The following is a 25,585-nucleotide window of genomic DNA, read 5'->3' on the forward strand; positions in this document are numbered from 1 at the left end:
GTACAGGAGAGTGAGAACTGCACGTAGATGTGCATACATACATGCAGGAGATTAACCATCATGAGAATACGATGACATCAATTCCTAAATAGGTGTCTTTTGCAGGCTGTAGCCTCACATGACCTCTTTCGAGCCATCGACCAAGTCTTTACTACTGCAGCACATCTAAGTTGGCCTTGAAATGAAAGCTAGGCTTGGACTAGAATGATCCTTCTTTCATGAAGACAATGCCTATCACAATTTGCAGTGTATGTTTTCCCTGTACAGTGCCTGCTTCTGCAGACTACCAAAATATTGTATTTCATGCAAATAAATGTTTACTTTCCAGCACATTAGACTCATCACTTAATCCAAGCATTGGATAGTGAGCTCATTATGCAGACTTTCAAATCAATATATGTTAACTGTACTTACACTGCTTCAGTGAAACCTACATTGCACTTATAATTGCTATCTTATCTTTCCCCCCTTTTCTGTCTCCAAGAGCAGGGTAGCCAACCAGCACAGCATGGTCAAGTTCCCTGAATTTCCTTCTTTGTTTCTGTCTATCTTTCTATGCGATTACAGCTGGCTCCATGCGCATGGCTTTGCCAAGTAGAATTTAATTTGCTCTTTTGTTTATAATCGGTATGTTCTTATATTAATCTGCATTGCAGCAGAGTCCCAATGACGTTCATGATGTACTCGTATGTGGGAGTGTGGTAAATTTTATCTCTGCCTCTTCAGGTCCCACACACTGTGCGAACTGATGTTATGCAAAGCATTTTGAAGGTATCTGGCTGTCCAGCATTGCTGGTGCTCTGCGGGATATTACTAGATGGAAAAACATGTTTCTGCAAGGTGAGCAATTGTCCTTCAGATGGCAGTGTGTGTGATAGCTGCAGCAAGGCATTGACAATAGTATAATGATGATGGCAGTGGCATGTTAACAAATTTATTGTTTTCCAGCGAATACCTATTATAATCTCTTTTGTTACGGCTTAGGCCAGTCCCAAAGGCGCAACAATATGACGGAAACTGGCACACTCTTGCTTTTATAAACTTGTGTGAGATGACTCATGTGAAGTACAGTCTGTAGCTAATAGGTAGAGCACTGCTCTTTGTATTGCACGAGAGGACACTGGATGAATCGCACTATTACACATTTTTTTTTTATTGGAGAGGCCTGAAATGAGGCGAGACAGGTACGATACCTACCGCAAAGTGCCTGGTATAAGGCACAGATCCTTCGCATTAAAAAGTTAAACCTCAATTATCTCTACACTTGTCCTAGCAGAGCTGCCAGTGCATTTAGCACCCATAAATTGTACCAAGTGAGAAATATATACTCAGCTAAACACCGTCTGATTCAGTATAAAGTTCAGGCGAGGATTCAAAACATGGTCACTAAGCATGCATGAGTGGAGAGAAAGTAAGAAAGGAGGACAACTCTCTTTTACTGGATGTCATGTGATAAAGTTGCTTGTTCTTTACTTTCTTTTAAACACCTATTTCTTAGACTCGGACATTCTTGTTTGCCCGTGCTTCACGGTGGTTGCCATATTGTTTATTTTTATTTATGAAGGTCATCATGAGGGGTTACAAGGAGTCTAAACTCTATGCAGTTGTGTTGATGTAGTACACATTTGAAGCGATTGTGTAGGCACGTGCTTGTAGGTGATAGTAACTTTCAGTTTGTGGTTCTTCCCGTGTGAAAGCAGCGTGTAGACAAACAGCCGTAGTGGAGCGGCTGAGACATGCTTTCTTTTCCCACCTTTTATCGATAGGATACACTGTTCATTGATGGCGGTGTAACTGAAAACGTTAATAATAATTGTAAGTTTGCCTTTGCTTGCATGGAGTACGCCAATGTGTTCTTTCCTTGCCAGGAAGCACCATCGAGGCAGAAATTTTTTGGGGCAAGGTCTTATTCAGTAGAAGCCCACCCTCACTCTTCTTCGCTTTCAAATTTTATTAAAGTTTCATTCAGCTCAAGTTTCAAATTTTATTCATCTTCAGAATATTTACAGACTCACACATCGCTGTTTAGACCCCTAACCAAGTAGTACAGTTTCAAGGTATTTACATGCAGGCAAGACAGAGATTATACAATACATAATTGTGAATTAACCTTCGAAGTGAAGTTTTGAGTCAAGTTCTGGTGGTCGTGTACTCCAAATTTTAGCACCAACAAACTACAGCTGTCTTTTGTCGTAAATATTATTAGCAAGGGGTACGTTAATGTTCCCAGATGCATCACTCCTTGCTTTATGGGCAGCATGGCTGCATTCCTGGCCACTGCTCATAATTTAGGTTGTTTGTTTAAAGTAGCTTTGGTCGGGTTGACTGCGTCTTTGACTGTATGGTCTGACACAGGCTCATCACTCTTGAGGAGATTGCATACTGCAATCTGCTGTCTTAATGTTGGCTTTGCCATCCACTGCTCATGATTTAGGTTGTTTGTTTACAATAGCTGTGGTCAGATTGACTGCAAGTGTCTTTGACTGTCTGGTCTGACACAGCCTCATCACTTTTGAGGAGATGGCATACTGTAACCTGCTGTCCTGCTGTTGGCTTTGCCATCCACTGCTCATAAATTAGGTCGTTTGTTCACAATAGCTGTGGTCAGATTGACTGCAAGTGTCTTTGACTGTCTGGTCAGACACAGCCTCATCACTCTTGAGCAGATTGTATACTGCAATCTGCTGTCCTGGCATTGGCTTTGCCATCCTCACCTTGCCTTCTGCAGTGCACTTGCGCTTTATATTAAAAAAAAGAGAGAAAGCGGCACTGCGGCGCAAATTTTTTTGCACGTATAGTGCTGGCTGTGAATTGCTGATTGGTGCAGTTAATCTTGCAAAGGCTTCCTCCAGCATAGGCAAAACTAGCATAAAAAAGTTTCTGGCACTGCGGGCTGTTGCAGGTGACCTCGAATGGCATCGAGCAGTAGTGTGCAGCGTGCTGAAGCTGTTGCATCATCCTTCGCCTGTACAGTCCGGAGTGAAGTTGCCACAGCCGAACAGTTGTCCTTGATTGCTTCTTCTCGTTGCAGTCCTGGGGAACAAAAAAAAAAAGACGGTCGTAAAAATTTTTCTGCCGCAATTAATCAGCTAGATGCAAGGCTAAATGTCGTACAAGCACAGCAACGCGTTTCTGCAACAAGTTGACGCATATTTATCTCTTGCTGTACAAATTCTTAATGACTGATCTGCCACTGCTAAATGCTTTATTGCATTACTGTAATAGAAATCCTGCAGTAGCCATGCAACTAGTATCTTTTGAACCTCTTGCCAGATGCTGTCTTACCATTTCAGTGCTGAAAAAGCTGCGAACTTTGCACTCATTCTTGAATTTTTTTACATATATTCTATGTAAGCATATCAAATGCTATACATAGAATGTCAAAGCATATGGCTTACTTGACAGAATAATTCTTTTATTACAAGCATAGATGGCGGGCATCATGAACAGTTGCCTATATCTTTCCTACTGGTGCGGAGTCAAAATTAATCTGCCATCAAACCTGACTACAGAAATCTCCAAATTGAACTTGGGGCTTTTACCAATATTCCATAATCTGCACTGGCCAAACACACAACATATTCTTCAGTGAGAGAAAAGCTGCAAGAAATCTTTTGGTATGCTGGCTGCAAACATTTTTGCACCTTACATAATGTGACAATTCTAGAGCCGCAGAGGAGCAACATAACTTCTCGGCTGACTGCCTGGACATGTCAATTTCCATTGAAAATGAATGTTGCTGATGCTCAGTGGTTTCTATAGAAAGAATTAAGGCTTTTCCACATTTTTCTGGGCATTGCTTCAATTCTACTGTCCCATTTAAATGACATGATTTGCTTCATGTTGCACATTGGTTGCTCTTGCCAACCCGTATGTGTAACCTATCATAGAGTATTCGATCATCACTACCAATTTTTGCCATTGGGTTGCATTGGAAATAAGCAGTAGTGTCAGTGTCCCTTCTTATTCAAAACTACATCACATTTTGTCATTCAGTTCATAGCCAAGCTATGAAAGTTGTACACAGTTTTCAAGCACATGTAAATGGATAATTTCTGGCACATTAATTTTTGTGATTTTTTTTTTTTTGAGACCAGTAAAGGTACCAGGACTGCATAAATAAAACAGCTGTCATAAAGAGAAACCAATGGGACTAGTAGTACTGAGAAGCATTTTCTCAGATACGTATTCCAACAAAAGGTCTAGAATGGGCTTTGTGTAAATGGAGTTATCAACAGTAAATTTTTCTGCTGCCATGGCCTAATGGCTTTCCTCTCCTTTCCATAGTTTGAACTGCACTCAATACTCTGCCGCTATGCCAGAGTGAAATGATACCTACTATGCTCCTTCTGTAACCATGACAATCTTTTGTATCTGTATGATATTGACGTTGTGTCACGCAACCTATCGCATTATCTGATTTCTGAGGCCATGGTATATATGTAACATTCACCACCAGGTGGTACGAGTGCCCAATCAGATGAAATTTTCAAAGCTGAAGTCTTTCGCAGTGACTTACCACCACTCATAGGGGCTGACTACGGGGGGGCTCCGGGGCTCGCGCACGGAGTTTTCCTGGGGGGGGGGGGGGGGGGGGAGGAGGTCTGGCAATCCTTACCTCACCTCACCTCCCCCCCCCCCCGCCCCTAAAGTGCCATTACTGAAGTTCTGCTACCCACGTAATTTGAGGATTCTTTTGCGTTGCCTCAACCTTTTCACTTTTCTTGTGGCTAAAAGCTTACGGCTTCATTGTTGGCACGGACGTGCACGGCTTTTAATTCATACTTTCGCATTATTTCGGCAAATCTTGACAATAGGAGGACAAGCGCATTAGAAGCACCAGCGGCGGCTACCTCATCCGTGTTTCCTCACTTCAACATTTAAAAAAAATTTCCGCTGAGAACACCATGCACAGGCACAATATATTTAAATAAATACACAGAACAAAGCTTATATTTTTTAAAGAGAAGGAGGTAGCCAACTAAATGGATAGCGTATGCCTAGAGAATGGATACGTTGATGTTCACCTCACTTCAAATTACTACTTTGCGTGCTTTTTTGACCATGAAAAAAACCTGCAGACTTCAGTGACCCCTTCGGCAGAGTCGTCTATCAACGGTGTATGAAAAGCACGTGAGTGATATGCGTCGCAAGATTGATTCTCTTTCCAGTACGTAATGCTAACGACTGGCGACAAAAAAAGAAAGAAAAAAAAGCTCTAATTATTTACAACATTTACACAATAGGGATGGAAACATCGCCTCTTGCATGCAGAGGCCATAAACACTTTCAAAACACTTTCACTTTCAGCAAACACTTTCAAAAATTTTTTTAAGGTTGCGTGTGGCAGATAGCACAATTCTAGTTCATTAGCTGGTTTACTCGAAAAGGCGGACATTACTTGCACAAAAAATTGAAATGCATAGTCAACTAATTAACAAAAATTCACCAATAAGGTTTTTAATGTATTAACTTATGACCCATGTCACAATTTACAAATTCTAGCCGTGGAGTTCGTAAGGCGGATGCACTAGGAACTAATTCTTAGGATGCCACCAGTTTCGAGATATTAATTCTCAAACATTGCAGAGAAAAGCATTGGCGTTCCAGTTACTTTTGTGCTTACCCGCCGTGGTTGCTTAGTGGCTATGGTGTTGTACTGCTAAGCATATGAGGTCACGGGATCAAACCATGGCCACGGCGGCTGCATTCCGAAGGGGGCGAAATGCTAGAACACCCGTATACTTACTTTGATTTAGGTGCACGTTAAAGAACCCCAGGTGGTCTAAATTATTCCAGAGTCCTCCAGTACGGCGTGCCTCATAATCAGATCGTGGTTTTGGCACGCAAAATCCCACAATTTGTTCTTATTATACTTTTGTGCTTTGATGCATAAAACGAGGTTTTGTTGAGAAAGTGACTGGCATGCCAATGTATTTCTCCGCAAAGTTAGAGAATTAATATCTCGACACTGGTGTCAGCCTGAGAGTTAGTTCCAAGTGGATCCGAACTCCACGTCTAGCATTTGTAAATTGCAACATGGGCCATAAGGTAATTAGATAAAAACTTAATTGGTTAATTTTGTTAATTATTCGAATATCCCTTTTAATTTTTTGGGCAAGTAATCTCCACCTCTTCGAGTAGACAAGCTCATGAACTAGAATTGTGCTATCTGCCACAGACAAGCTTTAAAAATTTTTGAAAGTGTTCGCTGAAACACCTTGTATATAGAATTCACTCGGTAACTGAAATAATTCCAAGCCGGATTCACTCGAAATCATAATCAATAGAAGTGTAGAACTCATGCTCAGCAGCACTTGTACTTGGAGTCAAAGTACTAAAAAAAAGAAGAAAAATGAGTGCAGTTTGGCCGGGAAGGCAAAAAAGTATTAGTGATAGCGAAGTAGAAGACAATTACACGAAGGAAGATTCTTACTGTGTAAATCCGTGTAAGGATCGCACCCGTGTAAGGGCCGCACCCCAACTTGACAGTCAATATTAAAAAAAAAAACAAAAAAAAAAAACATCCAACCGAGAAGCAATCACGTTCCGTGCGCTGATTCTGATCGGGCTCAACAGCGAATTGTCGTGCACAGCGTACTTTCGCGCGTCGCTACTGGATGTCGAGAGGGGCGATCGCGGAGTTTTATGACGGATTTCATACACGTAGTTGGAAAAATGAGATCAAATGGCCGGTCCTATGAAAGGCCCATCAAAATCGCGACAAAAAAGTGCGGCCCTTACACGACTCTATACTTTAGTTATAGTAGCCATATAAGTTGTAGTAAACATTATAGTAGCCATATAAGTTGTAGTAAACATTCATCTAAAATTAAAATAGCAAGCATAGTGGAATGCACGGACCATGTAAACCAGTAAACACCTCACTGGATGACCTTGAGCACTCGCTTTCACAACGCAAACATTATGAAGAGCGCCTGCAGCAGAGGCGAACTGTTCGTACTGCTGTGCGATTCACCGCAACTCCGAAACTTAGATTCATCATCATTATCTGCCTATTTTTATGTCCACTACAGACGGCCTCTGTCAGTGATCCGCAATGATCTCTGTCTCTTAACTCCGCAACACCAGGGTCGTGGAAACACAGCCCGGCAAGGAAGACAGCACGCCTGAAGTTAGCAGCCATCCCTGCTTGCCCTTTATCATTGCACCCACCAATGATTACCAACAATTAGACATGGCACGTGGGCCGCATAAGCGTCAGCTGCGCACAGTAATTCACAGCTACGGCAGGGCTAGAGGAGAAGACGTGTGCTCTCCTTCCCATTCGCGTTTGATTACGTGACCTACAACTAACTTGAATATTGAGCGCGTGGGAAGATAATGCCCATCAAGCCGCCATCCTTTACTGCTCACTGTTACGTGCTTTTTCCTGCACCCACAGTGTACGGGTCGCTCATTTATGTGGCTTTTGGATTTAGTATGGAACATCACGGCAACGACAACGGCGAAAATTTGCCTTAAAGCGAGAAATAGAAAATTGTTAGCAAAGGGTGTGTATATATATATATATATATATATATATATATATATATATCATCAGCAGCCTCTATTTATGTCCACTGCAGGACGAAGGCCTCGCCCTGCGATCTCCGATAACCCCTGTCTTGCGCTAGCCGATTCCCACTTGTGCCTGCGAATTTCCTAACTTCATCACTCCACCTAATTTTATGTCATCCTCGACTGCGCTTCCCTACTCTTGGTATCCATTCTGTAACTCTAATGGTCCACTGGTTATCCATCCTACGCATTACATGGCCTGCCCAGCTCCACTTTTTCCGCGTAATGTCAACTAGAATATCGGCTATCCCCGTTTGTTCTCTGATCCATACCGCTCTCTTCCAGTCTCTTAAACGTTAGGCCTACCATTTTTCGTTCCATCGTTCTTTGAGCGATCCTTAACTTGTTCTCAAGCTTCTTTGTTAACCTCCAAGTTTCTGCCCCGTATGTTAGCACTGGTAGAATGCAATGATTGTACACTTTTCTTTTCAACGACAGTGGTAATCTCCCAGTCAGGATTTGGTAATGCCTGCCGTATGCTCTCCAGCCCAATTTTATCCTTCTCATGATCAGGGTCCCCTACAAGTAATTGACCAAGATAAACATACTCCTTTACAGACTCTAGAGGCTGACTAATGATCCTGAATTATTGTTCCCTAGCCAGGCTATTGAACACTATCTTTGTCTGTAAATAAATAAATAAATAAATAAATAAATATATATATATATATATATATATATATATATGCATGGGTAGGTTTTGGAAACCTGGTCGGGCCCCAGCTCTCCCGGGAAAACAAAAACTTTCCGCCTATGCCACCACTTTTCCCTATCTAGTGTTTCTAGCCTCTCATTGTGGGCAGAGCTCGAGGATAATGCAGCCTAAAATGTGGGCCGATATGTGCTACTGGGACCACTGGTCGCCATGACATTCCGAATATATATATGTGTGTACATATACATATTGTCTCGGTACACAGGTCCCTATCGAGTGCTGCGTGCCATGACTCCAGTTACGTATGAAATCACCCCAGTCAGTACCAGTGCCTCATCTGCCCCGAAGTTCACTGATGTTTTGCATGTCGCACACCTAAAACCATATTACTCTCCTGTTACCACCGATATTTAGATGCACTGGGCTGGTGCTTTTGCCACCGGGGATAATGATGCATGCATATTGCGTGTTTCTTGTGGACGATGTGTACGGGCGCACCAACGAAGATGACGAACTGTTTCTTGCCCTCGAGCTGTCGGCTGAACTGGCCAGCGCTGCAGTTGTCTCTTGTAAATATACTTTGTAAATAGTCTCCAGTGCTTCATACTTCGTTCGCGTAACAATATTATATTTAATAAATAAACATAAATAAAATTAGACGATCGCAGGACTCAGAGGACCCATAGCACAGCTGCCCGATGCTTTATTTGAGCATGGGCGCATGCCTCAGCAGGTTGATTAGAACATCCTTAGGCATTTCCCGCGTGCAAGCCAGCGTGCTGAGGCGCACATTCTTCTGAATATATTTCTGAGGGTTTCGCAGTAGGTTATCTTTGCTCATATCGATATCTAGTCGTTTGCTCGTTTCATGTGGAAACCGGTAGTACTCGACTGCTGTACATCCTGTTGCGGCTTCGCACAATTGGCTAGTCACTCATAGCAGTTTCGGGTGATGAGCTACGAATTCTAGATTTCCAGAACTGAGCTATCGAGCAACAAGAACGAGCAATCAGTTCGTGTGATGACCTGTTTTGTTGCTCGTCGCTGTCGGCACAAAATTGCTCTCATGGGGTTTGGGATAAACCCATTCATGTGAGTTGCAACACGATATAGTGTGGTGTGCAGTGACTCCTCCCCTACCTTATCCCTAACTCACTCAGGAAGACTGTCTTTCATCTACTTCAACTGGAGGTTGAATTGCCTTCCAACTTTTCTGCTTTGTTTCTGTTGGAGGTACTGCTTAGTTGTGATATCCAAACAATTCTGGCCAATGGCTATTGTGCCTAAAAATGTCCAAGAATATAGACTAAAAATGGCAGAGATTTAAAGAAAAGAGCAGGCAATTTTTTTAAAAACAAAACTGTCAGCAGTGTTACAGGCCCCCTTTACACCTTATTGATTTCCCCAAGAGCTTACTTCCATTGCTAAAAGAAATCCACTAGAGCTGGCACACTAGAAATGCTTTCAGGTACCATACATTCCTCGGAGTTGCTGGTTAGACAGATGACAAGATGTCAGCATACCTGTTCACAAAGTTTTTATGTTGACGGCTTGTCTTGAACGCTGTCCTGAAGTTTGTTTTTAACAACAGTATATATATGCTTGCAGATCTGCCTTCTTATCACATTGTCTCCTCTGCATGTGCAAGTTGCAATATGTACATAGACCTCACAGTCTTTGCATGACAACTGGCAGCTGTCACAGATTTTGTTTTTGAGGCATGTAATTAAGTAAGAGTGTTCAGATGATTTTGAACGTACATACGGCTGACCAGTGTTGGCTGCTTGAATTTCTGAATGACTATATAATGAGTTCATCGGCACTGTGTGAGGATTGTGTTATCTCAATGAAATAAATGTACTTCCTGCATTTTTGATAGCTTAATCATTCGGTTGAGGACTTTGTCTCGCACCATTTCAGAAGTATTGCAACTAATTTAGTAATTCTCTTGCTTTGCTTGCATCCCAGATAGCAACGCTTAACTTACTCTGTGCAGTGCTTCTAACTGCATCGTTGTATTAATTCCACACTCTTTCCTGTGACCTTCTGACCACACTTCTGCATGATGGAAATAATTTTGGATGAAGTACGTTTTGAATTTGATAAGGCCGTTGGTCTTGCTGTCATGTTTGTATCAGAATTTTGAGAATGCCTCCATGATGCTCTTGAATTTTTCTTCTGTAGGAGCATCCATCATGGTCCTCACTACCTGCAAAATTGACGTTGGTAAGCATAGCAGGAATACGAAAACACTTCGTTTCTATGACATCATTGCCAAATAACAAAAAGATAAGCAGTCTCAAAAAGCTTGGGATGTAACATTTATCTTGTAATTCTAACTGTGAATTTCTTCAAAGAGCATGATGCAAGTGCCAAGTGTCCCAATTCACTAGCTTGTACAGTGCAGAAGAAAAAAAAAAAAAAAAAAAAACATGCAGCTTACTTTGCACCATAATTGTTTTGTGTTTCTCTCTAAGAGAAACAATCACAAAAGACTTGTTAAAAAATGAATTTATAGTGCAGAAATGTGCTTATGTGTACATCACACTTTTTCATGCAAAGATAATGCAAAAATTAGACCTGCTGGGAAATGAAAAACTTAAGAGGAGGCACCTGCGAGACTGTATATCTAGTCAAGTTCAAGCACATACCTGTAACTAATTCTTCCCTGCTACTGCAGTTTATTTTGACAGCTGGAGGAGACCTTATTGACTTAGCCATGACAGTCACTGTATTAGTATTCTGCCACGGATTATAAAGAAAGGACTTCCTTTTTTCACTTCTGGAAACTAAACCAAGATGATTTCTGGTGTGGTTTTTTTCAATGTTCTTGACAGAAGACTGTGCTTGTAAAGTCCATTTTCTAATATGTCTTAAGGTGCAAGTGTAGAATCACTTACATGAAAAATTACTACAGCTGGCCTGAGAGGAAGCAAACCAGAAGTTTTGAATATGAACCAATTGTCTATGTCTAAAGTAGGCAGAAAATAATTTAAAGAGCCCCTAAATCGCTCTAAGCTCGAAAATATGTCATATAGTGGTAGCTGTTTAATTCTCCAATGAGCATACAGCTGCAAGAGTTTTTAAATGATGCTGCAACAGCAAAGTTACATAAATATGGCGAAGGGTTACACTGCCACTGCGTTTTCTTCCTTGCCTTCGCTACACACACCACGAGCATTCTCTGCTCCTTTCTTACTAATACTGTGAAGTGAATGCTACAAGTTGCATCAAAGAACCAGAAGAGCTCTTCCATTGTTCACCTCTGATCGCCCTGCACGTAACGCCGACTGAATACTAACTTCGCAGAAGCAACATGTGTGCACAGATGGAGAATTCACTGGAATGGATGATTTGACCACAAAAATGCCCTGTCATCACTTCTACCATTATGCAAGCCCCAAGATGACAAATGCCCCATCTTCAGTACAGAGAAGTTGAGAAACATAGTGTCGTGGCATGAAGCCTGCATGATTATGGCAGTGCCAGGCTTACATTTTACACGGGTAGACATTCAAATCAGTTTTCTAGTTGCTATGCGTTTATACGGCTGATACCACCTCTAAATATAATTTCTAATTCAGAGTTGTGCTCTGCAATTTCATGTAGAGTGCCAATTTGTATTATTACATACTTTTTTACTTACATAAATCATGGATTTGCTAGAGCAGACATTACAATAGTTTTAGCAATCATAAGGGGCACTGTGATGCACCATGTATTTTTTGTTTGCTCTAAGCATAGCATTCAGCAAGATCTGAGATGGCAGTTGCCTTCACCACTGCAGGTTAGGTGCTTCCAGCTGGGCAGTTTCTCATTGCATTCTTTAAGGGAGACAGGCTGCACCTGTTAAGCAATATCAGGTATAATGTAACCCACCTTGTACATGAGTGCTTGGAGTTGCTGGTACTAAATGTGTTTCTGGATGTTCTCTCTCCAGTTTTTGTTGACATGCTAAGCGCATAGCAGTTGCTGCCCAGCATTCCTCATGATGGCTCTCCATTCATTATAGAATACAGGTGCATCATACACATGAATGCCTTTGTTTGAACATGGCCTATTTTCTCGCACACAGTTCTGAAGAACTCCATGGCTCCACCAGAAAACCAGTTCCAAACTTGTCCATGCAGAGCAGTGTGGCTAACAGGAAGTCAAAGCCTGCAAAAATATTGTGAACAATATCATGGTTACTGAATGTTCTTAAGAGAAATGTTCAAGTGATGTCGTGTGCAACAGGAGCTGTCGCACTAAATGTTTGCTACAGGAAACCTGCAGAGAATTGGTACTTTTGGCTGCAGTCTGACTGCTGCTGTTGCATGGATATTCCCTGTCAAAAAAAAGCAATTGACTCCAATTGGGAAATTTCCAATTGTAAATTAGTACATAATTGGACCAATTAGACCAGTCGGAACGTGCCCAATTGGTTCTTGTTGGAGTGACCAATTGTATCGAATGGGTACCTATTGATTGGAATGACGAATTACACGAACGGGCAATACCAATACACATACGAGGTGTGTTCAAAAAGAAATCGAACTTTTGCTATAACACCTTTACTGCTTATGGTACGACATTTAAAGTGCTGTCCCCTTCAAAGTAGTCCCCTCTACTGGCAATGCACTCTTCCCATCTTTTCTTCCATTTTTGGAAAGCCTCCTGGAACGCACTTTCTGCAATGGCACGCAGGTCTCTTCTCGCATTGTCCCGGATCTGCTCTACGGTTTAGAAACGAAGTCCTTTCAAGGTGGTTTTCAGCTTGGGGAATAGAAAAAAGTCTGCTGGGGCTAGGTCCAGAGAATATGGTGGGTGGGGCTCAACAGGAGTGTTGTGTTTCGCTAAGTAGCTGCGGACAAGGAGCGACGCGTGAGCCGGGGCATTGTCAATGATGCAACTTCCAAGCCTGATTTTCCCACAATTCAGGCCTCTTACTGTGCACAGAATCTCTCAAACGTTGCTAGGATTCCCTGGTAAACTTCTTTGTTTACCGTCTGACCATGTGGCACAAATTCCTGAGGGACAATGCCTTTGCAGTCAAAAACCACAATCAACATCACCTTCATTTTTGACCGACCCATGTGTGCTTTTTTTGGACGAGGAGAACATTTGGCCACCCACTGTGATGACTGCACTTTCGTTTCAACATCATAGCCATAAACCCATGTCTCATCGCCTGTTATGATGTTCTTAAGAAAGTTTTCATCGTCATTGCATGACAGTGACGAGCAGTTCCTGGCTGATTTCAACATGGGTCTGCTTCTGTTCGTCAGTCAACAAACGCGGCATGAATTTTGCACTGACACGACGCATCCCAAGTTTGTCACTCAAAATTTCATGACATGATCCTATGCTGATACCCACTTCGTCAGCGATTTCTTGAACAGTCAAACGACACTTTCCACGAATCACAGTTCGAACTCTCTCAACGTGGTCATCATCTGTGGATGTGAAAGGTCGTCCAGGCTTGAGATCGTCACCGACCGACATTCTTCCGTCTTCAAAACGCTTGAACCAATTATAGCACTGCGTGCAACTCATACAGTCCTCACCGTATGCTTGGCTAAGCAAATGAAATGTCTCTGTAAAAGTTTTCCTAAGTTTGTAGCAGAACTTCAGACACACACGCTGTTCTTCCAGTTCCTTCATTGTCACTTTGGCACCAATCTGAAGAACAGCTTGAATATGTGCTCACTTCAGCGGTTGTAGCTCGCCAACTAACGGTCAGAGCGAAACGCAGCAAATGGCAATTTGTTGTCTAAACCTGTCGCTACATGCGCTCAGTAGCCGCAGCGCGCTCCCTCTGCCGGTTGGCGCGCTATTTCAGAAGTTCAGTTTCTTTTTACACACCTCATATATACCACACAAAGCAAACCTAAATAGGATTCCAGCTGTCAGGAACAGGTTTGCTATAGCCTTAGTACTGCATGCATATATAGCTATAACTCATTCCAATTACATTGAATGGGTTCATACTAGAGCACTGCACGGGCTCGGGCTTAGAACAGCACTTAGAACACTACCTTCAAACCACGCAGGTGAGCACAGATTTGAAAGACTTAGTCTTTGTTAATGGCCATAAGAAAAAAGGCATATCATACATTGAAGAATCTGCTCACTCCCAAAAAATGGGAGCAGAAGGGTTATGAAGAGCTCGTCAACGTTTTCAAGGAACACTATGCCCCAAGAAAGATCGTGATTGCAGAACGGTTCTGGTTTAACCACAGAGTATAGCCAGAAAATGAGTCAGTGGTAGTACTTTCAATTGAACTAAGACGGCTCAACCTGTGATGCGATTTCCTATATGAAGCAGTCTGATTTGTGGCCGGGAAACCGGATTACCCAAGCAGAACTCTTGAAGAGGAGCAAACTGATGTTCTTCTCATAAACAAGCTACATCACAAAGAGCATCAAGCTTACCAGGACAGAGATAAGGAAAATGTAGCCGTAATCACCTGCAGAAAGTGGGAAATGAGCGAAATTTCAGAGCAGCTAAGAAAGTTATTCTTCAACACATTGTTTTCAGCAGTTCTCACTAGAAATGTAATGCTTTTGCTGTAACTTGTTCTTTCCGTTTTATTTATTTTTTATTTATATTTTTTATGATTTGAGGCATGTAGCTAGCACAATTTCGCTTACTCAGTTGATCATATGAAGAAGTGTTCGTTTGAATGACAATAACTTAAGACATGTTTAAATGGCAAAGTTGAAGGTATAATATTGAAGTAGCGCAATGGAACAAGAACGAAGAAACACACACACAACAGGGCTTTTTTCATCCTCATCCCATTGTGCTAATTCAATATACCTTCAAGATGAACCAACTTGCTGAAATGAAGTTGTAGTGGCAAAGTGGTGGCCACATTACTCAAACATGTTACAAGCTTCTACTTGGAGCACACATGTGCACTTGATACATTTCAGTTCTTTTTTATCAAAAACAAGCACTCATTGGAATAGTGTTCCTTGAGAACGTTGACGAGCTCTTCGTAACCCTTCCGCTCCCATTTTTCGGGAGTGAGCAGATTCTTCAATGTATGATATGCCTTTTTTCTTATGGCCCGTTAACAAAGACTAAGTCTTTCAAATCTGTGCTCACCTGGGTGGTTTGAAGGTAGTGTTCTAAGTGCTCAACAAAAGTCTGCAAGTCTTCATTCACATATTCAACGAACTGTTTGAACCAACCATGCTCAGCCACGATGCTGCCTTTCCCCAAGGTGCTTGGGCTGTCTGCCAGCAGCGGTGCTTCAGGGTGTTGGCCTCAATGAACTACGAAATAACATATGCTTGTGGCAGAACAAGGTACATAATGAGGCATGAAGTACCTGTATGTGGTTGACCCCACTAAATAAAATGGCTCTTACACAGCATTTCTTATACACACAGGCAGACTAAAAGCACTGAAAGGAGTCCTCACTTATACTAATCCTGACTGAAAAGGTGAACAAGAGGAGAATGAGGCACATATGGAAGGCTGTAACAAACGTTTAGTAATAGAATTAAAGTAGCGGCAGGCTTATACAGTGCGTTGTAACAGACACGCTACCTCAAAAGATGGGATGGCCGTCCCATTATTACAGGCTATACATCTGACGGCAAGCCAGGGCATCAATCAATGACATCACTGGAAGGGTACCGTACAAATCAACACAGAACTGTGAAGTCCTGGCAGAACAAAGGTATTAATAAGCCAAACAAATGGTGATACAGCCGCAACCATACCAGTGTCTCTGCAAGGCATAGCAAATGCATCAGCACAGCTACCTCGCACACAGAGGCAGCAAGGAACAATATGAAATTTTAAAGATGAGGGCTACTAATGTAAAATGCAGAGAGACAGTGAAGTGAGGTACAACTGATGGCAGTACTGCTGCATACCTGTTAACCAGTGAACTTTAGAATCCGTAAATGTGCAAAATCATAGAGCGAGCCCTGCTTGAAAAACTTTACATAAACTTAGGGAGAGGTAGCAGGGATGCAGCTGGTGCTGCTGTCTGGCTAGAATTTGCTTTTCGGTGTGCCTGTGAAAAGTACCGTTGGTGAATCTTGCTAAAATTTTTGTGGTATGCCTCTGAACAGAACTGCTCATTAAATGACTCTGGTTGGACACTTAATATGCGGCCATAGCTATGTAAGGACACTAAGAAATAGTACTAACTATTCTTCCACATTTTACAATGTGGAAGAATAGTTAGAAACATTGAAAGACAGCTTGTTTCAAGCCTTTCAGCTTACTAGCAGGGGCGGGACAGCGGGATAAATTTTTGGGGCAGAAAATTATTTGTTTTAGAGCAGAATATTTTGAATTTGAAGTAGCTTATTTTGAGCAGATTACTCTAAATCTGGAACAATTCAAGCGATTGTAATTTACTCTAGTCCTTCCTTTTTGTATTAACTCCTTCAGTTGTAGATAGGACTTCAGAGAGCAAAGAAGACTGCTGTGTTCCCCCTTCTAGTGTTTAAAAGGTAGATGAAGTAGGTATAATTGTAACTCCCATCATTTGAACAAACACATAACTTGAACAGCACTTTGGGCCCCATCACAGTGCAAGATATTTGAATTGAAAAAAATATCTTAGTATTCGAAAACATAAAGGCACGAGAGAGTTATTTAGAGCAAAATTCCCGTTTCCACCTGCTGCTTATCACAGAAGTATGAAGCCTGAACATAAACTAAGTTTCCAGCTTCTATGCACATGCACTCACATTTTTTCATCCTTTTCTTATTTTTTTTTTCTGCAATGCTCAGGCTCTCCAGCGCATCTCCAGCGTATACTAGGGGAACCTCTGTGTGCTGCATATTGGCTGGGACTACGTGTCATCGTTAATTCGAGCCGGTACACAATGTGGACCTGCAGCTCCATTCACGTTTGGCTAAATGGTTACTTTGCACAATGCAGGCACTCTCACAATAATTAGAACCATGATTTGTTTAAAAATGCCTTGTAAAAATTAGTGCACTAGTGATTCTGGTTTCAGTGTGTCTTTGATGATGCCCATGCGTATAATCAATGGAAATGCATGGACACTCAACAGCTGGCAGCCACAACAAACAGCAGAGTCATAGAGGCTTCGCAGTGTACTCCACAATGACCTATTCACATGGGTTGTGAAAGTGGGGCTTAAATTCGGCTAAAAATTAGCTTCCAGCAACATTATGAAGGCTGCGCAATTGGAACACAACTATGGGTTGCAAGGCCAAACAGTATTGTGAAAAACTAATTATGCTGTAATGTTAGAAATTAATACATTTTAATATATAAATTATTAACCATCTAACTATATTTGATGTAAACATAATCAATGAAGAGACAATTTGTATCTTTTTTTTTCTCTCCTCCTTGGTTTGCCACACGGCATAACATCATAATGGAGTTAAATATAAGCATGCAGGCCTGTTTCATAGATATACTGCAACAGCGACTTATAAAATGCGTTGCCCATAATCCATCTGTCATAGTCTTCTAATTGATCACTCTTCAATTTCACACGTAATTTGAGTTCCAGCACACACTTACACATGCTTCTGCTTGCTGAGCTACTTATTCTCTGGACCTTGCATGGGTCATGGAAAGGTTAAGTGTAATGTGGTTACTGGCATGGCTCATTCTTGTTCCTGATTCGTCTATGTGCTTTGCCATTCTTGCTTCTCTCACCTGGCTTCAAATTTCTCTGCTCCAACGTCTTTTTTGTAAAGCAGGCAGCATGCTCATTCTTCCTTCAACTTGGTGCTCTGACCATGGCTGTGTGCCATGTGAAGAGGTGGTGTGTAGCAAAGTGCCAAAGTGTTTACGGCATTGGTGCTGTGTCATATCACTTCCCCAAGGACACACAAAGGTGAATCGTGGTGTATTACACAAGTACAGCAGATGTATGCTTAGCTGGCAGATTGCAAAGTGAGGCCAAATTTGTAACTCTTTTGTAGCTTTGTGCCACAGTCGGGTATATAACAATTTCTCCCTTTCATTAACCTTCCTCCACCTTGTGGGCTTCTGCAGAACTGATTTGCCATATTCAGTGTTGTCCCCTTGCTTCATATTGTCGATTAATTCGGCCTGGCTCTGCGATCTGCTAGCCTCCTGGATAGCTTAGAATATATTAGAGCGACCACCGTGAAGAGGTGTTGGTCCTGCATTCGATCACTGGATTAGGACGTAATTTTCCTTCAATTGAGAAGCTTCCGTTCCAAGAATCACATGAGGGCTTCCTTTGTAGCTTTGTGCTACAGTTGGGTGGACGACAATTTTTTTTCCTTTCATGAACCTTTCTCTAACTCGCGGGCTTCCGCAAACTAATTTGCCATAGTCAGTGTGTGTCCCTTTGCTTCGAGATGTTGATTAATTCAGTCTTGCACTGCAATCTTCTAGCCTCTTGGTTAGCTGGACATGTGTGCATAATGCATGACCAATGCCTCCTTCTGGCATAACAAAACTAGACAACATCTGCTGGTTTAAGAAGCTGTCTACCTCTCATTGAAAATGACAGCCTAAAGAAGTGCTGGCAAAAAAAAAAGAGGTGAGGAGAGTTCACTCTCTTGGAGAAACAAAGGATGAAAAACTCCTACAGCTGTCAGCACTGGCAAGACTGTGAAGGAGGCCAATCAGTAGACGGTCATCATGGTACAATTGTACAATTCATAACATGAAAGGCGATGACAGACATAGGGACAGCACACATATACGACAAAAAAGGCTTCAGTTTTTACTTACCAGCGCTTATACTAAGAGTTCAGTGCCAGGAGCAAAAAAGAAAATGAAATAGGGTTGCTTGCTTACTTTAGCTTGACCGCTGCGCTGCACAAGAACTGCCCGTGATCTCAGCGTGATGCGTGTAGCAAATGCAGTTGCAGTACACAGTCCAGGCATCTAATAGATGACAAGAGAAGACCTAAACTTAACATCACCAACAAAATATAAAGCCAACCAGCAGCATTCGCCGGCCCTTATACATTACTGAAAGCATTTGTTAGCGTGGAGGGCAGTCGCTGTATTTTGCTGCTACTAAAGGCACTGCAGCAATGCCTGTTGCAAACTATTCACACTTTCCAGCCCCTATAGGTGACACAGTGGAAGTTCAACATGGCAGGGATAGAGGTGATGGAGGGGTCAAAGACACAAATGTGTCACGAGTAGCAGGTGGCTTATAGTCTGGCCTTTCTGAGAAAATGTGAGGCTGTCTCACAGAATGTGATGCTGCATTTGTCGGCCACATTATATATTGGGAAATTAAGGTAATATGTGTTAATTAAGGTAATATGGTAATACTGTAATATGTGTTCAGTCTCTTTCCTTGCAAATAAGGTGTTGTACAAATCTTACTGCACACGATAAAGGTTGAAGTTTCCGGCGAAACCGGTGCTGCAAAATCAATGCATTTTTTGTCCTATTTTCTAATATCTCTGTAATGTGTGAGAGTAGGCACCCAGCAGTTAGTCGAATGCTGGGGACTTTACCGCTCAGAGGTAAATGAAGCTAGTGTTGACAGTCATGCTGCTACATAAAATGAATGTCACACACATTCATGATGACAGGCATATGTCTCACAGAGTTGCTGTGCAATGCTTTTTTAAGAATCTTGATATTGCAAGGAAACAAGGCACCAAATTCACGAAGGTTTCTGTTTGTAAGTACTCGTAATTGCCATTGGACACTAATTTTTTCCTTTCGTAAACCTTTCTCTAACTCGCAGGCTTCCTAAGTAGCCTCTACTACTGCAAGCAATTCTAGTGGAAGTACTTTTTTTGTGAATACGGCTATTAACAAGCCTCATTTTGTAGTACCAAGTAAAGGTACGTTCAGACTACGTACGTAATGTGCATATATTTCGCAAGAAACGGAAGCGCAAACGCAAAAAGCGCAACTAAAATGTTCAGACTGCAATCGTATGAAGCGTTAAGAGCGCAACAGTCGTCACGCACGCAAGCGTAATTGTTGGAAGGCCCGCTACTTTTACGTTTCATACAGATATGACAGTTACGGCGTGGCCAATAAGCGCTGCAGTTCCGGTTTTAAATTTCCGGTGACGCGACTACCGGCATCCCTAGTTAGAGCAACGGCCCAACGGACATGGCTGCGTGTGTGCGTAGTAGTTTGTGTGCGTAGTTCGAGTAGTGTGCGTAGTCTGTTTACAGGCGCCATGTTGAAATCCACTGAGACGCAACTGGCCAGCTCACGTTTTGATTGGCCGGTCTTAAGATGCGTAACGTATGTAACTGACAATGTGAACGACCAGAATTGTTAACGATCTTAACGCTTGTAACGCGCGATACGGTCTTTATGACAGATGCGCACTTGGCTAACGTTACGACTGCAGTCTGAACATACCTTAAGACATGTGTGAGATGATCAGCTGTGCCAGCATGCACTGTCTCGACTGTCAATGTGTGTGATTAGTTCTTTTGCATGACATACGGTGATCTTATAAATTGAATTAAACTCTGGGGTTTTAAATGCCAAAACCACAATATTATTATGACGCAAGCCGTAGGCGCAACTTCATATCCATGATCAAGGACCATTGCTGCAAATTACACCGGCAGTACTACGCCGGCACACGATACTATGAGCATTTGCAAGATCCGCAGCTTCCACCTGCAGCAATTGTTTAGCACATGGCCGACTTATGAGAAAGCACATGGCTTGGATGCACAAAAACCTCTTTCTACAAACATTAAACATGCACCTGCCTTCTGTTTTCCCAAGTCTTCCTGCGCGACCGTAGAGCTCGTCGACTACGAATTACTGTTTGCGTGGAGGAAGGAAAAAGTTGAATTTCCTTCCTGCATGACTGTCACCAGAGACAGTAGCGTAGCCAGAAATTTTGTTCAGGGGGGGGGGGGGGGGGTAACGCAGCGCGACCTCCTCCTTATAGAATTTTGTCGGGGGATCAAATACATGTATAATAACTGCATTGCCACTGCCAATGCCATTGTGTATTAGATGCTGCGAAACCAATTCTTGAACGCTGCGTACTGTCAAGACAAGTAAAATATGTATTTTTTTCCATAAAAGCATATATTCGTATGTCCCAAAAATTGTGTTAGAAATAACTGATATCAATGCTTCCATTTTTTGTCTATTTAGTAATTAAAGGAGATGTCACACGAACTTTAGAAATATGTCAGTTTGAAACCAGCAAAGTAGTGCTTGCCGCTGATATGAACGTAAAGGCAATGAAATGAACAAGTTGATGACATATTTTAATCAATCTTTGTCATTGAAGAACCTTGTTTACATTTTTATCTCAATGACGCTGTTCTTCATTCCAAATTATTGCGCAGGAGCAGCTGTCACCGGTCGTGTATTGTGAGTAATTGCACCGAAATTATAGTCGCAACAGAGAGCACATATAAAAAGCAGGAGTTCTGCAAAATATACATTAGAAATGCGAAGATACAATAGAATGTACAAATGCAGAGATACAGCTTGATAAAGGGCAAAAAAGCGCCAATAGTCGCAGTTCTCCCAAAGCAGCCCTCGCATCCACGTCCTGTGCAAAAATGGCCAGGAAATTTTGTGCTGGTTTCTCTCTATCATGGTGGTATTGCGGATGGTACAATGACAGAAAAGTCCTTTAAGATTGCCCTGTGCTTTTCGAACCATTTGTGTAACTGTGCTAATACATGGTCATGAATGGAGTGAACACAGTTCTCTGGAAATATTCCTCATCATTTTCTGATGCAACACTCCTGCTGTCGGACACCGGCTCGTCGGCTGGTCCTTTCCACATTCCGTTTTTTTGCCATTTCCTGTATTTGTGCAAATATTTTTGAGAATGAAGCAGTTGCATTCTTGCGGTCATTTTCGGTTGCCTGCTGTACCACATCTACGTCATCAATGGTGGCGCTCATGTCGATGTTCCTGGTCTGCAGCTTCTTTGACAGAGGCAGTCACCGTTAATACACGCTCCGCCACACGCAGGCTCACAAGGAATGCCGGTGACAAAAGTGCCAACGCTAGACTATTTGCCTGAACTGAACTTTCACTAATGCCGTTTAATTTTATCTCCTCTGGTGCTGCAATCACCAGTTCACCGGAAAAAGTTCGACGTTGCCTTCAGCGTTCCAAAACAGTTTCACATATCTGTGATAGAGCACGCCGCACAGCGAACTAGGTTGAGAGAGTAGCTGGCGCAATGTGTGCATAGTGCGGCTGGATATTTCTTGCAAACGGCAGCTTGCACACCATTAGTTTTACCAGCCATCGAACTGGCACCATCATAACCTTGGCCACGAAGATTATGGATGTTAATTCCAAAGTCTAGCAGAAATTTTATAATGGTGCCCATGACGGCCCTGTCACATTGGTCCTGAATTGGCACAAAACCTAAAAACACTTCTTCAATGTCGTTGGCATCCTTGTTTAGGTACCTTACACAAACGATAAGCTGTTCGACTCCAGCAATATCCGTCGTTTCGTCAGCAAGTACGGAGAAGCAGCCTGCAGTGTTTACTTTTGCAACTAGGCTTTCTTTGATATTTCACCACAAATTTCTATAATGTGGTTTTGTAAATCTGGGCTTAAATACGACGCATTACTGGGGCAACCTTCCAAATGGTTCTTCGTCCACAGCAAACCATAGGTTCTGTACAGTCGAGTTTGTGGCTGCTCTGGCGCCATCCGCCGCAGTGACGTGACAGTATTGGGAAAGTGGCTCCGCAGCTCGGCTGGCTCGATGCGTATTCTTTCCTGTGCGCTACGCTTAGTCTCGGCCACGGTTGAAGCCGTTTTGCTTTGTTCACCAGCCTCCTTATTTTTTTGGATACGTCTTGCAACGGTGCAATGGCATGCGCTTCATCGGCAAGCGTCGAAATTGACGGAGGTGAAAAAAAAGGCAAGTGGAACCGGCGATACTGCTGCGTAAAGGACTGTCACAACCACGAAGGCCAGCCCGGGTAAACTTGTGCAGGTTTCCTGGCAAGTCTTACGAAATCAAACGGTGAAAGAAATGGATCGCAGCTGTGAGGAGAGTAAAGTAAGTCAGCTCCTTTCATATTTGTGAGAAGGGTTTGTTTTGTAAATCGTGCTACACATGCACGTTTCACAGCTCGTTGTGCGACGCCAGTGGCCATGGCCAGCTGCTTAACATTTAAAAGAAATTTGTCACAACTGTGCTGATTTGACGACTGCTTGCAGTCGCCTTAGCATTCGGTATGATCAGCATTGTACTGGCATGTGCGATGAGCAATAATTTATGCCAAGGAAGCCTATTTTGTGCTGGCGAGCGCTAATTCATAGACAATGTTCGTTTCGGCCGCTGGCGCTTGAGAGGCGCAGTTTCACATGGTACGATTTTTCTTCCGATTTGCATTTGAGATATAGCATTGCAAAAGCCAAAGCGCGCATGCAAGCAAAGGAACCCATACTTTAGGCTTCTCCATGCATTTTCTATGAAGGCCTATGTATCCGTATGGGTATGCATAAACCTGATCATATGGATATTCTCTCTGATAAATTTTTTAATCGTTCATTATCACTTATAAAGCTGCCAATCATTTAATTTACACTATAACGATTAAATATCTTCGCAAGTTATGCATTTCTTGAGCAGATACAAGACATTACACTTTTTACGTGATGGACTGATTGTGCTGGGCTGTACTCACCAAAGAATGCTTACACATTAAAAAGACCGTATAAATAAGGGCTCATTTGTCTCACTTCCCGCGCAAAGCGACCCATAGCTGTGCGGATTACGTTGGTAAGTAAGTCCCGGTTCAGTGTTCAGCAGTGACCCATATGACAGCCGCTTACAACTGCTTTAAAACCGCGAAAGTTTTGTTTGGCAGCGTGCCAGACAACAATGAAGTATACGATGTTATAGCACCGCGGTGTCACGTAGTCAATGTCAATCAAGATCACGCCCGATCCGGATCACATTTCTCAATTTCGATCAAGCATGGTCACTGCCACACGGTCCAACAATCCGAATCGAGTTACTTTAGCTCACACGACATGACTGTGCTGACGACAGCCTACGAGTGAGTGTGTAGCTGCACGCAGTCCAGCTCGAGCTGTATGACAACTTAAAGTAACAGTGTGACAGGGGCATCAAATGATAGGCCGCGGCATACAATGCGCCGGCGTGAAATGAGGCATGCATTGCCAACAGTGCGGCGTCGATTAAAATCGGTCAACTACAACGTTTTCTCGGTGCCAGTTTCGTGACTTCAATTTTAGTGTAACAGTAGGCTTTACTCACGTGAAGGAAGATTTCGTATAGTTGCTTTCCCTGCTGTGAACGACACTTCGTGTGTACGTCCACGCCGTCCACTTCTTTCACAGAGGTAACATGCAAAGCAGCGTAGAGCTTGTCTCCGCTGGTTAATGCTGCACCATGAAAGTACTCGTCTACTCCTTTAACAGGCCTGAACCCCGCGAGAACTATTTGTGACATCACAGAGGGCCACGCTTGCACTTTCACGTACACACATGCAAAAAAAAAAAAAAAAAGACGGCGAATTGCGGATACACGTGCGGCTTTCGGAGAGGTGTATACGTAGTTTCGAGCCATCTCGCAGTCTTCCCACCTTCCCAGTTTCGCGCCGCCCGCCACATGCGGTGCTGAGCATCGCGGGACCACTGCTGCACAGCAGCGCCACCTGTTCACTGTATGGAGCCTTAGCATACTGCTTGGTATTCTAGACCGGCGAGACAAAATACTTCCCGGAGAGAGGAGGCGAAGGTGATGCCCTCAAGCAAACACGTTACAATCCGTCGAGTCCCCACAGAGGTTACGACTATCGACCATTGTTTCGTTTTCTTCGTCTGCTGGCCAGAAAGTGCCCACAACGCTGCCAGGTCAAAACAGCCAGGGAACAACGAACGCGCACCGAAGTGCGCCGCGCGGTGGTTGGGGCAACACAAGAAAAACGCAGTGACTCTGGCTGGCTCTGGCAGCCCGCGGGTAGCGAGACCAAGAAAGACCAATTTGTCCTCGCGAATAGAAGTCCAAGTATAGACGTTTTCAAGAGGGCGCTTCCGATGGTCTGGCATCGAGAGTATGTGTCAGTGTTGCTTGTTTGGTCTGGACTGTGAGCTTACCTTGCGCTTGCATTGAGCAGTGGTAGCTTTCCTTCGATATTTCCGTTTATTAAATGCGAAGCATTTTTTGGTGAACATTTGCTACTTTAACAGTATCCATCTAGCTGCTACGACTTTGTGCTCTCATGGTCGTTTCGTTAACTTGGTATGTACCAAAATTGGCATACCATGACAAGAGCACATGATGAACATAAATGATATATCATGACATGACATGCGTGTCATGTAGGTCATGAAACAGCCGCCTACGTCTTGGTGCTCTCATGGTTGTTTCGTTAAGTTGGTAGATACTAAAATTGGTATAGTATGACAG

General features: G+C 42.8%; 1 long non-coding RNA gene across 1 annotated transcript; it reads right to left on the reverse strand.

Moving 5' to 3' along the window:
* Positions 1–211: 211 nt before the first annotated feature.
* LOC125943172 (uncharacterized) lies at positions 212–24,632 on the reverse strand. Its single transcript, XR_007465619.1, has 6 exons — positions 24,431–24,632; positions 19,006–19,095; positions 15,416–15,499; positions 12,116–12,394; positions 10,224–10,445; positions 212–3,033 (listed from the first exon to the last, which is right to left on the reverse strand). It is a non-coding gene; the product is annotated as an uncharacterized LOC125943172 (long non-coding RNA).
* Positions 24,633–25,585: the final 953 nt, after the last annotated feature.

This window comes from Dermacentor silvarum, chromosome 2, assembly GCF_013339745.2.
Source record: "Dermacentor silvarum isolate Dsil-2018 chromosome 2, BIME_Dsil_1.4, whole genome shotgun sequence".
Classification (NCBI taxonomy): Eukaryota; Metazoa; Arthropoda; class Arachnida; order Ixodida; family Ixodidae; genus Dermacentor; species Dermacentor silvarum.